Source organism: Globicephala melas, chromosome 15 (assembly GCF_963455315.2).
Source record: "Globicephala melas chromosome 15, mGloMel1.2, whole genome shotgun sequence".
Classification (NCBI taxonomy): Eukaryota; Metazoa; Chordata; class Mammalia; order Artiodactyla; family Delphinidae; genus Globicephala; species Globicephala melas.
The window spans coordinates 37,305,348-37,317,688 of record NC_083328.1 but is presented as its reverse complement, the minus strand read 5'-3'; the positions used below and the strand labels follow the sequence as shown (position 1 = coordinate 37,317,688).

The following is a 12,341-nucleotide window of genomic DNA, read 5'->3' as shown; positions in this document are numbered from 1 at the left end:
TTCGTAACACGGCCCCGGGCCCCACGTGGCAGGACCCCAGGGACCCCACCCTCTGTGCTCTCTGTTCCCAGTGCAGCCCATTGGGCCTTGGCACCCCTCGGAACCACCAACCCTTCCCCCAACCAGGCCCTGCAGAGCTGTCCCCACGCCCAGAACCTGCACCCGGGCCAACAGTGTCGTCGGGTGCGGTCCACTCCCCAGCACACATTTTAGCCTCACACGAGTCGTATCGATGGTGGGATTCTGTTGGGGATGTTAAGGGTTGAATTGTGACCCTCTAAAATTCCTGTGTTGAAGTGCTGACCCCCAGTACCTCCAAGGGGGACCTCATTTGGAAACAGGGTCATTGCAGCTATAGTTAGTGAAGGTAAGATGTGGTCATTCCCAAGTGGGGCGGACCCTAACCCAATGGGACTGGAATCCTTCAGAGAAGGTTGTGGACACAGCGCACTCAGGGAGAGCGCCTGTGAAGACTGTCAACTCATTGCCCGGCGCCCAGGAACCGCCAGCAGCTGGATAGAGGCCGGGACAGATCCTGCAGTGCCCCCAGGGGAGGCCCCTGCACTCCTGTCTGCCCCAGGGGCCACTTTTGGAACTCTGACATCCGAGGCAGGGCCCGACCACCTGTCTAAACTCCAGGCAGGGTCACTGTGGGGCCGGGCGCCCCCTCTTCCCCAGGTCCAGTAGAGGGAAGTGAGGCACAGGCAGCGACATGGTTCTCTTTGGCAAAGGGCCTCAGGATTTGCAGGGGTTGAGACTCCCAGCCCCCGAGCCGAACTCTGCAGGAGACCCGAGACTGGTGCATCACTCCCAGGACTGCAACGCTGGGCACTTGAGAATCGGGCAGAGCCCAGTGCGGAGGGTCCCAGGAAAGAGCAAGCAAGGCGCAGGCTGCAGGGACCCCCGGGCCTCCCCCTCTGTTGGGGCCCCAGCCAGGGCTTCTGAGGGGCCGCTGGCCGTGGGAACTGTGTTCTTGTGGCGCCTGCTCCCCGCCCAATGTCTCCCCAGGGAAAAGTGGTGAAGAGGAAGACACCACCGAGACCACAAGCCTGGAACCCCCAGGGCCTGGGGCCTTGGAGAGACAGGCATGTCTGGAGCGTTGCTCAAATCCACGGGCGTGCGTGCTTCTGTGTGCGCATCGGGTGGGGGGCCAGGCCAACAACCTCGGGAAGCAGGGTCTCCCTGCCCAGGGACCAAGACGCTCCCAAATGCCCTCAGGAATGGGCCCTTTCATAAAATCCTCAAGGCTTCAAACATTCTTTAAACTTTAGTCATGGTGGTGGCCAGGATCCGCCTCTCTGGCCAGCATCCTTCTGTGATGAGCCCTGGATGTGCTCCCTGCGGCTGCCCCCAATCCTGCCCTCTGTCTGCAAGGGACACCTGGCTGGTCCTGGTGTGTGTTACCCTGTGGCGGTGACCCCCCGCCCCCGTCTTCAAGAACAGGTTACAGAACCTCCTTTGGAAAGGCCACTCTTGCTGGTGGTGACCGCTCACATCTCTGTGGACACAAACGGGCAGGTGGGGAGGCAGTGGGATGTGCGGAGTGCCCGGGTGCCTATCTGGTCTCTGCCGTTCACCAGCTCGTGACCTTGGCCTTGCCTCGGTGCTCTCATCTGTAAAGCCAGCCTCCTGCCTGTTTCTGCTGGGGATGAACTTGGCTGACAGGTGAGAAGTTCCTGGAATGTGATCACGGAGGCAAAGGGCATCATTGTGAGTGCATTTCCATCTTTGCTCTGCCTACCGGGAAGCTCGAAGCAGAGGGTGTGACCCACCTCAACTGCCTTGGGGGCTCTGGGAACTCTCTGGACTTCTTGGTTTCTTTTGGTACTTCCTCTTCCTTTCTTCACTCATTATTCATTTTTTTATAATCACTTTTCTTAGATTACTTAACCTGCAGTAATATTTACAATTTCTTTATTATTTTTTGAAACATTTATTTGTTTGTTTGTTTGGCTGCTCCGGGTCTTAGTTGTGGCTGGTGGGCTCCTTAGTTGCGGCAAGCAGGCTTCTTAGCTGTGGCATGTGAACTCTAGTTGTGTCATGCATGTGGGATCTAGTCCCTGACCAGGGATCGAACCCGGGCCCCCTGCATCAGGAGTGCAGAGTCTTATCCACTGCACCACCAGGGAAGTCCCAAGATTTGCCATTTTAAAGTGTAGGATTCATGGGCTTCCCTGGTGGTGCAGTGGTTGAGAGTCCACCTGCCGATGCAGGGGACACGGGTTTGTGTCCCGGTCCGGGAAGATCCCACATGCCACGGAGCGGCTGGGCCCGTGAGCCATGGCCGCTGAGCCTGCGTGTCCGGAGCCTGTGCTCCGCAACGGGAGAGGCCACAACAGTGAGAAGCCCGTGTACCGCAAAAAAATAAAAATAAAGTGTAGGATTCAATTGTTCTTAGGATACTCACTACAGATACTGGAGTTGGGCAACCAGGATCACAATCCGTTTTGAAACACCCTAAAGGAAACCCCAAACCCCTCGGCCATCGCCTCCTCAGCCCCCATCCCTAGACAACCACTAATCTACTTTCTGTCCCAGTGGATTTCCCTGTTCTGGACATTTCATAAAGGGACAATCGTACGGTGTGTGTCTTTCTGTATCTGACTTATTTTACTGAGCGTGATGTTTTTGAGGTTCATCTGTGTTGTAGTGTGCGTCAGTACTTCCTTTTTATGGCTGAATCGTATTCCATTGTGTGGATAGACCACATTATGCTCATCCATTCCTCTGTTGGACATTTGGGTTGTTTCCACTTTGGGCTGCTGTGAATCACGCTATGAACATTTGTGCACAAGTTCTTGTGTGAACATATGTTTTCAATTACCTCAGGTGACTACCTGGAAGTGGAATTGCTGGATCTCATGGTAATCCTGTGTTTAACCTTTGGAGGAAGTGCCGTACTATTTTCCCTGGTGGCTGCACCATTTCCATTCCCACCAGCAGTGCACAAGCTTCCATGACCACATTCTCCCCAACACTCGTCATTTTCTGGGGTTTTTTTGTTTTGTTTTGTTTTGTTTTTTGCGGTACGTGGGCCTCTCACTGTTGTGGCCTCTCCCATTGCGGAGCACAGGCTCCAGACGTGCGGGCTCAGCGGCCATGGCTCACGGGCCCAGCCGCTCCGTGGCATGTGGGATCTTCCCGGACCGGGGCACGAACCCGTGTCCCCTGCATCGGCAGGCGGACTCTCAACCACTGCAACACCAGGGAAGCCTGTTTGTTTTGTTTTTTGATCCTGGCCATCCTAGTGGGCGTGAGGTGGTATGTCATAGTGGTTTTAGTTTGCATTTCCCAGATGAGTGATGATGTCGAGCATCTTTTCATGTACTAACTGGCCATTTGTGTATCTCCTTTGGAGAAATGTCTATGCAAATCCTTTACCCAGCACTTCCCTGGTGATGCAGTGGTTAAGAATCCACCTGCCAATGCAGGGGACATGGGTTTGAGCCCTGGTCCGGGAGGATCCCACATGCCACGGAGCAACTAAGCCTGTGCACCACAACTACTGAGCCTGTGCTCTAGAGCCCATGAGTCACAACTACTGAGTCCGCGTGCCACAACTACTGAAGCCCACACTCCTAGAGCCCGTGCTCTGCAGCAAGAGAAGCCACCACAATGAGAAGCCTGCACACTGCAACGAAGAGTAGCCCTCGCTCGCTGCAACTAGAGAAAGCCCTCATGCAGCAGTGAAGACCCAACACAGCCATAAAAAAAAAAAATCCTTTACCCATTTTTTAAAGTAGGTGATTTGTCTTCTTATTGCTGAGTTGTTCGAGTTTTCCCTATATTCTAGACACTACTCCTTTATCAGATACATGACTTGCAAACATCTCTCGATCTGTAGGTTGTCTTTTCCTTTTCCTGATGGTGCCTTTGCAGCACAAAAGTTTTTAATTTGGTGAAGTCATTTATCTATTTGTTTCTTCTGTAGCCTACGGTATCTTTCTCGGTTTTTTATCCGAAGGTATTGGACACATTTTGCAAGGTGCTCGAGTCCTTCGTGGGTCTTTCCCTGAGGGTGGTGGGGACGGCGGGCTTGGCGTTGGGTACACGTTGTGGTTGTCAGCAGAACCCGGGGAGGCCGAGGCAATCAGGGAAGGCTTCCTGGTGGAAGAGGCTGGTCCTTCATGCTGCAGTGTTGGGACCCAGCCTCTTCAGCCTGGCAGGGTTCCCTGGTGTGGAAGTGGGACACCAAACCCTCCTCCACGTGTGGTGCTGTCTTCCTCTCCTCCACCTGCCTGCCTTCCGAGCCCCACCTTTCTGAGCCCAGCCCTCGAACGGTGAGCAGAGGACACGGGGCTGGAAGCACACAGGGTAATTAATTCTGACTTACAGAAGCTGTATTAAATTGGATAGAAACTGGCGAAAATAGGATTAGGAGGGAAGCTGAGCCAAGAGCAAACAGAAGGAAAACTCCCAGGGCCGGGCAGCCCAGCAGCGCTCTCAGAGGCAGGAGGTGGGAGATGGCCTGGACATTTCTGGGCGATCGCGTCATGTCCGAGGCTCGGCCTCCCCGCGCCGCCCCACCGGAGGGCTGCCAGCCCCGGCCCGGGGAGATGGGAACGCGGCTGCTCCCCTCCCGGCGACCGGCTTATCTGTGCTGAGCTCACTCAAGTCCGAGGATTAATTTGGAAACAATTAAAATTCTGTGCAAAACAAGCCACAGGCTGGGCTGCCAGGGGGTTGGCACGCACGGCACGGGGCCCTTTCGCCACCAACGCAGAAATCTAATTAGTGTGGGATTAAGTCGGCCACAAATCAGCAAGCAGGGGACCGCTCTCGGAAGGCAGCTGAAACCCAGCGAGGCACGCCGTGCAGGGCCGGCGACAGACAGGGCAACGGCCCGACTGGGCTGGCGTCTCCAGCCCTGGCCGCGCAGACGGCTGTGCCCACAGGCACTGCCTGGCCCCTCGGTTCTCCCGCTGCCCAGCCCACAACCCTTGGCCATTAGCACCCGTGTAAACGGATGGCAAAGCCATCTGAGTCCCAGGCAGAAGGGGCAGGAGGGGCTGAGGTCACTGCAGACTGCCCGGCACTGGGTCTGGCTTTTGCAGCTGTGCTTTGCTGGAGTACATCACGCACTGGCTGGTCTGTTGCTTTCTCTTTAACTGCATTTTTGGGGTTTGCGGGGACCCTGTCACTCTTTGTTGGGCCACTGAGATGTTCACGGTTGTTTGGCTGGTGTCTGGAGGGGCCAGGGTTTGGCTGAGATGCAGCAGAGCCCAGCACTTTCCCAAGGGCGTGTCGGGTGGGTCCTCAGGTCACCTGTCACCCAGGTGTGTGAGGTTGGGGCCGGACCACCGTGCAGACACAGCCAAAGGGATGCCGGAGCAGCTGTCCTGGACCAGCCCTCCTGGCAGACTCTGGGGGCCATGGCAACTATTCCCCATGTCCTGGAAGTCAATGGGGGCAGTGGCCCTCTCCAAGGTGTGGTCGGCACCTGCCCTGCACTGCACTTGGACACATCACGGGTGTGTGGAAATCATTCTGCTCCGTGTATGAGAACCCCAGGCAGCCGTGTGTCCACCCTGCCGAAGGGGTCCTGACTGGGGTAGAAACCCTCTGAAAGCACAGACCCTCCTCCCAGGAAAACGCCTGCCCGCCCATGGCTTCTCTGTTCCCTCAGGCTCTCCACTGTGTCCTGGGCAACCCCTGGCCAGAAAAACAGCCTCTGCACCAGGACTAGCAAGGCGGATGCAAGTACATTTGTCTAAGGGCTTTTGCAGCTCTGCTCTCGCCCTGTGCTCAGAGCAGGGCGTGTGCACGTGTTTGTGAGCGTGTGAATGCGTGAGCCGCCGAGTCGGGGGCCAGTGGGCCGAGGATCTGTACGCAGATGTCTCCCTCCCCCTCGGGGACTTGAAGGCACCATCTCCGGGGGGCTTTCCAGGCATGGTGGATGAAGGCTGGGGGTGCTCTGGAGGGGGAATGAGCAGTGGGGGACCCGGGGCACCCTGTGGTGCCGGGTTCTTGCCTCACCTCCAGAGGCCACACAAAGCCAGCGGGGGACGCTGCTCCTGGTGGCAGGGGACCAGGGCCTGGTGACATCACAGCAACTGGAGGCGGGTGAGGAGGGATCCTTCACCAGTGAGAGATGGGAGGTTGGGAGGTCAGGGCAGGAGGACATCCTTGGACTCCCGTTTTGCGTTTTGCATGTGCTAATGAGTTTGAACTCTGGCCCTGGCTCCAGCCTGCTGGTGGGGTCGTGCTGGGAGGGGCTGCATTATCAGCAGTCCCGGGGGCTCCAAGCGAGCGTCTACTGGTCCCTCTGCTGTTTGGAGCCAGGGCACACCAGGAACTGATAGATTAACGTGGCCAGCAGCCCCTCCCCGGCAGGCCGGCCTGGCGCCAGGGGGGCAGAGGGCGGACCCAGCAGACATTGCCCGCAAGCTGGGAGAGGTACCCAGTTAGCTGGGGTTTGCGGGCCGGCTGACGTGGGAGCGGGGGGGTGGGGGGGGACGGCACGGAGGCCTCGATCACAGGCTGGAATACTCCATCCGTGACCCAGTGTTCCCTCCATCCAGAAGGAAAACGGCTACGCCATCGAGACCTCCACGTTTTGCTTCCAAGCCGCGTTGTTGGAGGTTTTCCGAACTTCCACCAGTGGCTTCTGTGTCCAGGGGCCTGTTTAGGGGCGTGGCACAGAAAGTTGCATGTCCCTCACCCTGCAGTGACCCTCACCGGGGTTTCAGGTGATCTGAACACACTTCTGCTTCTGGGCGAATCCCTAGCAAAGTGAGGGAAGCGGGGTTTTCCTGGCTGGAATGCGGGGTGCAGACAGGGGTTCTGGTGGCCGAGGCCACCCTGAGTGGCTGACTGGCAATGGGGTACGGGCAGCGGGCGTTGTGTTGAACTGCATCCAGCCCCCTGACTCTGATCAAGGGGCTCAAGCTCCAGTATGGTCCTCCATCCCAGCCTGAGCTTGCTGGTCAGAACCCCAGAATCAGGGTCTCCACATGTCCCTCGGGGTCTGACTTACCACTCACCCTGGCCAGCCCTCACTCCAGCCTCAGCTAGCTCCACAGGGACAGGCCACGCCCTCGAAGGCGTCCTTTCTCCCCCACCCTCCACCACCCCCAGGAGCGGGCGTGGCGGGGTGGTGGGCTTCCTGCCTGCCCAGTGCAGGGCGCCTGGCCACAGGATGATGGGGATGGTGTCCAGGGAGTGCAGCTGTAGGGGCCCTGGTGAAGGTGAGCCCATGGGGAAGGGTCTGCTCTCCCTCCCTGGGGACCAGCCAGGGTCCCTGCCCCCAGGGCTGGATGAGGAGCGATTTCACTTCCTGATCTGCCTGGAAAACACCCTGGAGTCCACTTGGCAAGCAGCCGAGGCACCTCTGCAGGACGTTCCTTCCACTTCTAGCGAGAGCAACTGGGCCCGGGGGCCCCACCCTGCTGGATGTGTGGGTGGAATTCCCTGGGGTGAATCATGGGTGCCTGGCTCCCAAAGTGATGGCGCAACTCTCAGCTCTGCGGGGCTAGGGGTAGGGATGCAGAGCTGGTGGCCAGGCAGCTTCCCGCAGTGGGCAAGGGCCCTTCATCAGGACGTACTGGGCCAGTGACGCTGGTTCCTGCTTCCTGGGGGGACGCAGTGCAGCTGGGGAACCCCGAGTCCTACCTCAGGGCATCTGGGTTGGGCAGGTGGCTCAGATTAGACCACTTTTTGTCCCTCAGCCCTGAGACTGCAGCTGGGGCTGGAGGCTACTGACCCTGAACGTTGACTGGCAAAGTTGAGGCCCAGCTGCGGAGGACCCAGCCTGGTGGAGAAGCTGCGGGGATGGTCCTGAGCAGCAGCTCAGTCAACGCAGCGGGCAGGCTGGCTGGCTGGGCGCTGCAGGGCCCTCCCCAGGTTTCCTCCCTGTCGGACCTGCCCCACCACAGTGCGGGGATTCCACTCCCTGACCAGGAAGGCCACTGGGGAGGTGGGCAGGACCTGCCTCCCAGCTGGTGCCCCCAGCGGATCCCGGCTGTCTCGGAGCCTCAGTCTTCACATGTGTGAAGTGGCCTCACCTACTTCCGGCCTTGCTGAGCTTGGCTCTGCATCCCGTGTAGAAAGAGCGCCGTGCCCCGTGCGTGAGGAGTGGTCACTATGAATATTAATTAGGAGGCAAAAGAGACAGGAGTCAGAAACACTGGGTTTGAGTTGCAGCCCCACCCCACCAAGCGGGGGTGACCCTGACCTGACACGAAACCTGTTTCCCCATCTGTAAAAGGGGGCGGCAGCACCCAGCATCCCAGTTGACGTGGGATCCAGACTCAGTGGAGACTGGAGTGCTGGGATGGCGTGGGGCCTGGTGGGAGAAAGGGCCTCTGTGCCCACCCCTAGGTCACAGAAAGATGCAGAAGCTCCCATGGCCTGGCTTCCAGGCAGGGAGCAGGAGGACACGATGGCATCGGCCGGTAAACTGATCCCATGGGTGAGGGCTCGGCTGGGCGCAGCTCACCGGCTGGGATGCCCGGCACCCCTGAGAAGGCCACCTTTCCTGGGGCATTGAAGGCCAGGGTTGCCATGGACACGGCTGAGGGCCCAGGAGGCGCCCTCTGAGGAGCGGTGCAGGCAGGGTGTCTGTGTCGCTCAGGGAGCAGGATGGTGGCTGCTGGGCAAGGGTGAGCCCGTCTCTGTGCCCCAACCCCTTTGAGCAGCAGCACAATGTGGTCAGGACGCGTCACCCAAAAGGATTTGGCAGGTTTCCCACCTACATTCTCCCAAACATTCAAGCTTGTTCCGATAGAAAACCAAATGCAAGGAGCCAGTTGGAAAACATCTTCAGAGGACAGTCTCCTTTTCTTTCTTTCTGAAATGTCAGAGCCATTAACTTTTTCCTCGTTTTGGTGCGACCTTCCTAAGGTATAGCATGGTCGGCTGTCGGACAACCGGGGCTCAGAGGGGCTACTTGAGTCTGCTGACCGTAAATGTGGCCAGTCCAAGTAGAGATGAACTGTCAGTGTAAAATGCTGGCCAGATTTCCAAGACCTAAAAAAAGAACGTACACGGTAGATCTATGTAACAGAATAATATGCAGCCATAAAAGAGAATGAAGCACTGACACAGGCCACCACATGATGAACCTTAAAAATGTGATGCTCATGGGGCTTCCCTGGCGCAATGGTTGAGAGTCCGCCTGCCGATGCAGGGGACGTGGGTTCGTGTCCCGGTCCGGGAAGATACCACATGCCGCAGAGCGGCTGGGCTCATGAGCCATGGCCGCTGAGCCTGCACGTCCGGAGCCTCTGCTCCGCAACGGGAGAGGCCACAGCAGTGAGAGGCCCGCGTACCGCAAAAAAAAAAAAAAAAAAATGTGATGCTCAGTGAGAGAAGCCAGACACAGAAGACCACATCGTGTGTGATTCCATTTATGTGAAGCATCAAGAACAGGCAAATCCACAGACAGAGAGTGGATCCGTGGTTGCCAGGGGCTGGGAGGGGAGGGGGACACTGGGAATGACTTCTCTTTGTGGGGATGAATATGTTCTAAAATTGACTGTGGAGATGGCTGCACAGCTCTGAATATATTAAAAGCCATTGAAGTGTAGACTTTAAGTGGGTGAATTGTACGGTGTGTGAATTATATGTCAATAAAACTGGTTTTAAAAATGTAAACCGGGCTTCCCTGGTGGCACAGTGGCTAAGAATCCGCCTGCCAATGCAGGGGACATGGGTTTGAGCTCTGGTCCGGGAAGAGCCCACATGCTGCGGAGCAACTAACCCCGTGCGCCACAACTACTGAGCCTGTGCTCTAGAGCCTCCAAGCCACAACTACTGAGACGGCATGCCACAACTACCGAAGCCCGTGTGCCTAGAGCCCGTGCTCTGCAACAAGAGAAGCCACTGCAATGAGAAGCCTGTGCACCGCAACGAAGACCCAACACAGCCAGAAATAAATAAATGAAAATAAAATTTAAAAAGCTGTAAACCACCTCATTAATAATTTTGATATTAATTACATGGGGCAATGATAATATTCTGGATACACTGGGTGATGGCATCTCAGTTTGGGAAGATGAGGACGTTCTGAGATGGATGGTGGTGACGGTCGCACAACAACGTGAATGTGCCTAACACCACTGAACTGTGCATGTAAAAATGGTTAAAACAGTAAATTTTATGTTATGTGTATTTTACCACAAGAAAGTGGAAAAAACCCAGTCACGCAGCTCTCTGTCCCCAGGTTCTCACGCAGGTGTCATGTCTCTGAACAAGTCCTTACCTGTTTTCTCGGCCCGCCGGGGGCCCGGTCTCCTGCAGTGACACAGGGAGCTGGGCCCACGTTCCTCCACCCGCTGCCTTCAGGATGAATCTGAGTGACAACTGCCGGCGGAAGGGCAGCCCCCTTCCTAGGGGTTGGAAGCTCAGTGACCCGGAAGTGTCGTGCCGAGGGGCTCCCCTGGTGGGGGCAGGGACCCCTGCATGCGGCACAGCGGCTCCTGCCTGGATGGAAGCCCAGCCTCTCAGGCTCCGTGGGGCGCCCTCTCCCCACCACGTGGGGCCCTGAGAGAGACCCCAGGCCCCACGTGCAAGACCCTGGCCAGGGATGAGCCGGCTGGTCTGACGAGGGGCCAAGGGGCCAGTGGACTGTTATGGGGGTGGGGGAACCCTGGAACCTTCTGGAAGTCTCGGCCTCCTTGCCCAGTGGGGTTTAACGAAGACAACAGGGACAGCCCACGTTACGCACAGCACAGGCGGCCCAGCTGCTGTGATCATTCTCCTATTTCCACACGTGGAGGGTGGGGGCAGGTTTGCAGGATGCCCCCACCTGGGAAGGCGGCCCCCAGGCCGGAGAGGGGCAGCCCCAGACTGTCTGCCAGACACAAAGCAGATGGCCCCTCTTCCTCTGGAGCCTGCAGACCAGGAGCCCCAGGAGATGCTTGGCGCAGGTCCGGGGAGGCCGGGACCCCCTCTCCAAATTCCAAGACTCACAACTGCTTCCTATCACGGCCGATGCGCGGAGTTTCTGCCCCAGGAAGGAAGTCTGCGTGCTCCTTGGCCTCCTTACGCCTTCCCGCCAGCCAAGCCGCCGCCCCGTGGCCAACAGCTACCTTATCAGCTGACTGTCCCTGTGAGCCACCCCCTACCCCACCCCTGCCAAGGCCCCCAGAGGCCTCGGCACCCTCACCCTGCCCCCAGGGAAGCCACAGCCCACCCGCCCCTCACTGGCTGCCGGGAGGTGTACGAGCTCTTCTCTGCTCAGCACCATGGACATCTGTCACCTGGGAAGGCCGACTGTGGCCACCAAGCCCCAGACACATGTCTGCCCCGAGGACAGCCGTCTCTCCCTCAGACTCTCTCCACCTCCCCTCCGGGGCCCGACATGCCCCCCAAACTGCCTGGGCCCCGACGACTCATTTTCTCTGACTCGGGGCCTTCTTCCTTCCACAATCCTGCTGCCCCCTCACTCCTGGTCACTCCACGGGCATCTGCTGACCACTGCATCCGCCAGCATGCACAGTGAGCCAGCTGCAGGGCCCGGGAGGGCTCCCAGCCCCGGGGTCCCGTGCCTCTCCCTCCCCTGCTCCCCTCGCCCCAGCCAGGCCCGCCCCAAAGCCTCCAGCTGCTCCTCTGACACCCGGCTGCATTTTGGCTGCAGGACCCCGGTACTGCCTGCCCTGATGCCGCATGGCCCATGCTCTGTAAGCGGCTCCTCATTCGTCAGACACGGTTTCCTGACGCAAGGTCTCTGCTCACATCCCGGGACACTCCACAGGTCCCCTCAAAATTCATGTCCACCCACAACCTCAGAAAGTGACTTTATTTGGAAATAGGGTCTTTGCAGATTAATCGAGTTACGATGAGGTCAGACTGGCATGGTGGAGGCAGGGTGGCTGGTGTCCATGCCGGAAAAGAAAACCTAAACACAGACGCAGAAGGACGGCTGTGTGACGACGAGGCAGAGACAGGAGGGACGTGGCCACAAACCCAGGGACACTGGCAGCCCCAGAAGCTGGACGAGGCCGGAGGGAGCCTCCCAGGAGCCTCAGAGGGGGCCGGGCCCTGCGACACCTTGATTTCAGACTTCTGGCTCCAGACTTTGAGATTAATTTTCGTTGTTTCAGGCCATCCAGCCTGTGGTCCTTTGTTACGGTGCCCCAGGACTGAGTGGCTGCCCCACTCACCCCTGTTCTGTCCATGCGGCTGGCGGGGCTCCCAGACCCAGCCCGGATCTGGGCCACTGGGTTTGAGTATGGCCATGCTGCCCCGGGCCCTGTGAGCATCTGTAAGATGGGGTGAATGTGGGGCCGAGGGTGTGGTGTCACCCGACGTCGGTGCCAGAGGAGGCCTCTCCTTGAGGGGTGCCCCGCCTGGCCCTGACAGCCCCCTCCCTTGGCGGCTGACGGGCTGCGCCTCCTGGT

General features: G+C 58.3%; 1 non-coding gene across 1 annotated transcript; it reads right to left on the bottom strand.

Moving 5' to 3' along the window:
- Positions 1-2,056: 2,056 nt before the first annotated feature.
- TRNAR-CCU (transfer RNA arginine (anticodon CCU)) lies at positions 2,057-2,129 on the bottom strand. Its single transcript has one exon. It is a non-coding gene; the product is annotated as a tRNA-Arg (tRNA).
- Between the last annotated feature and the right edge of the window lie 10,212 nt (positions 2,130-12,341).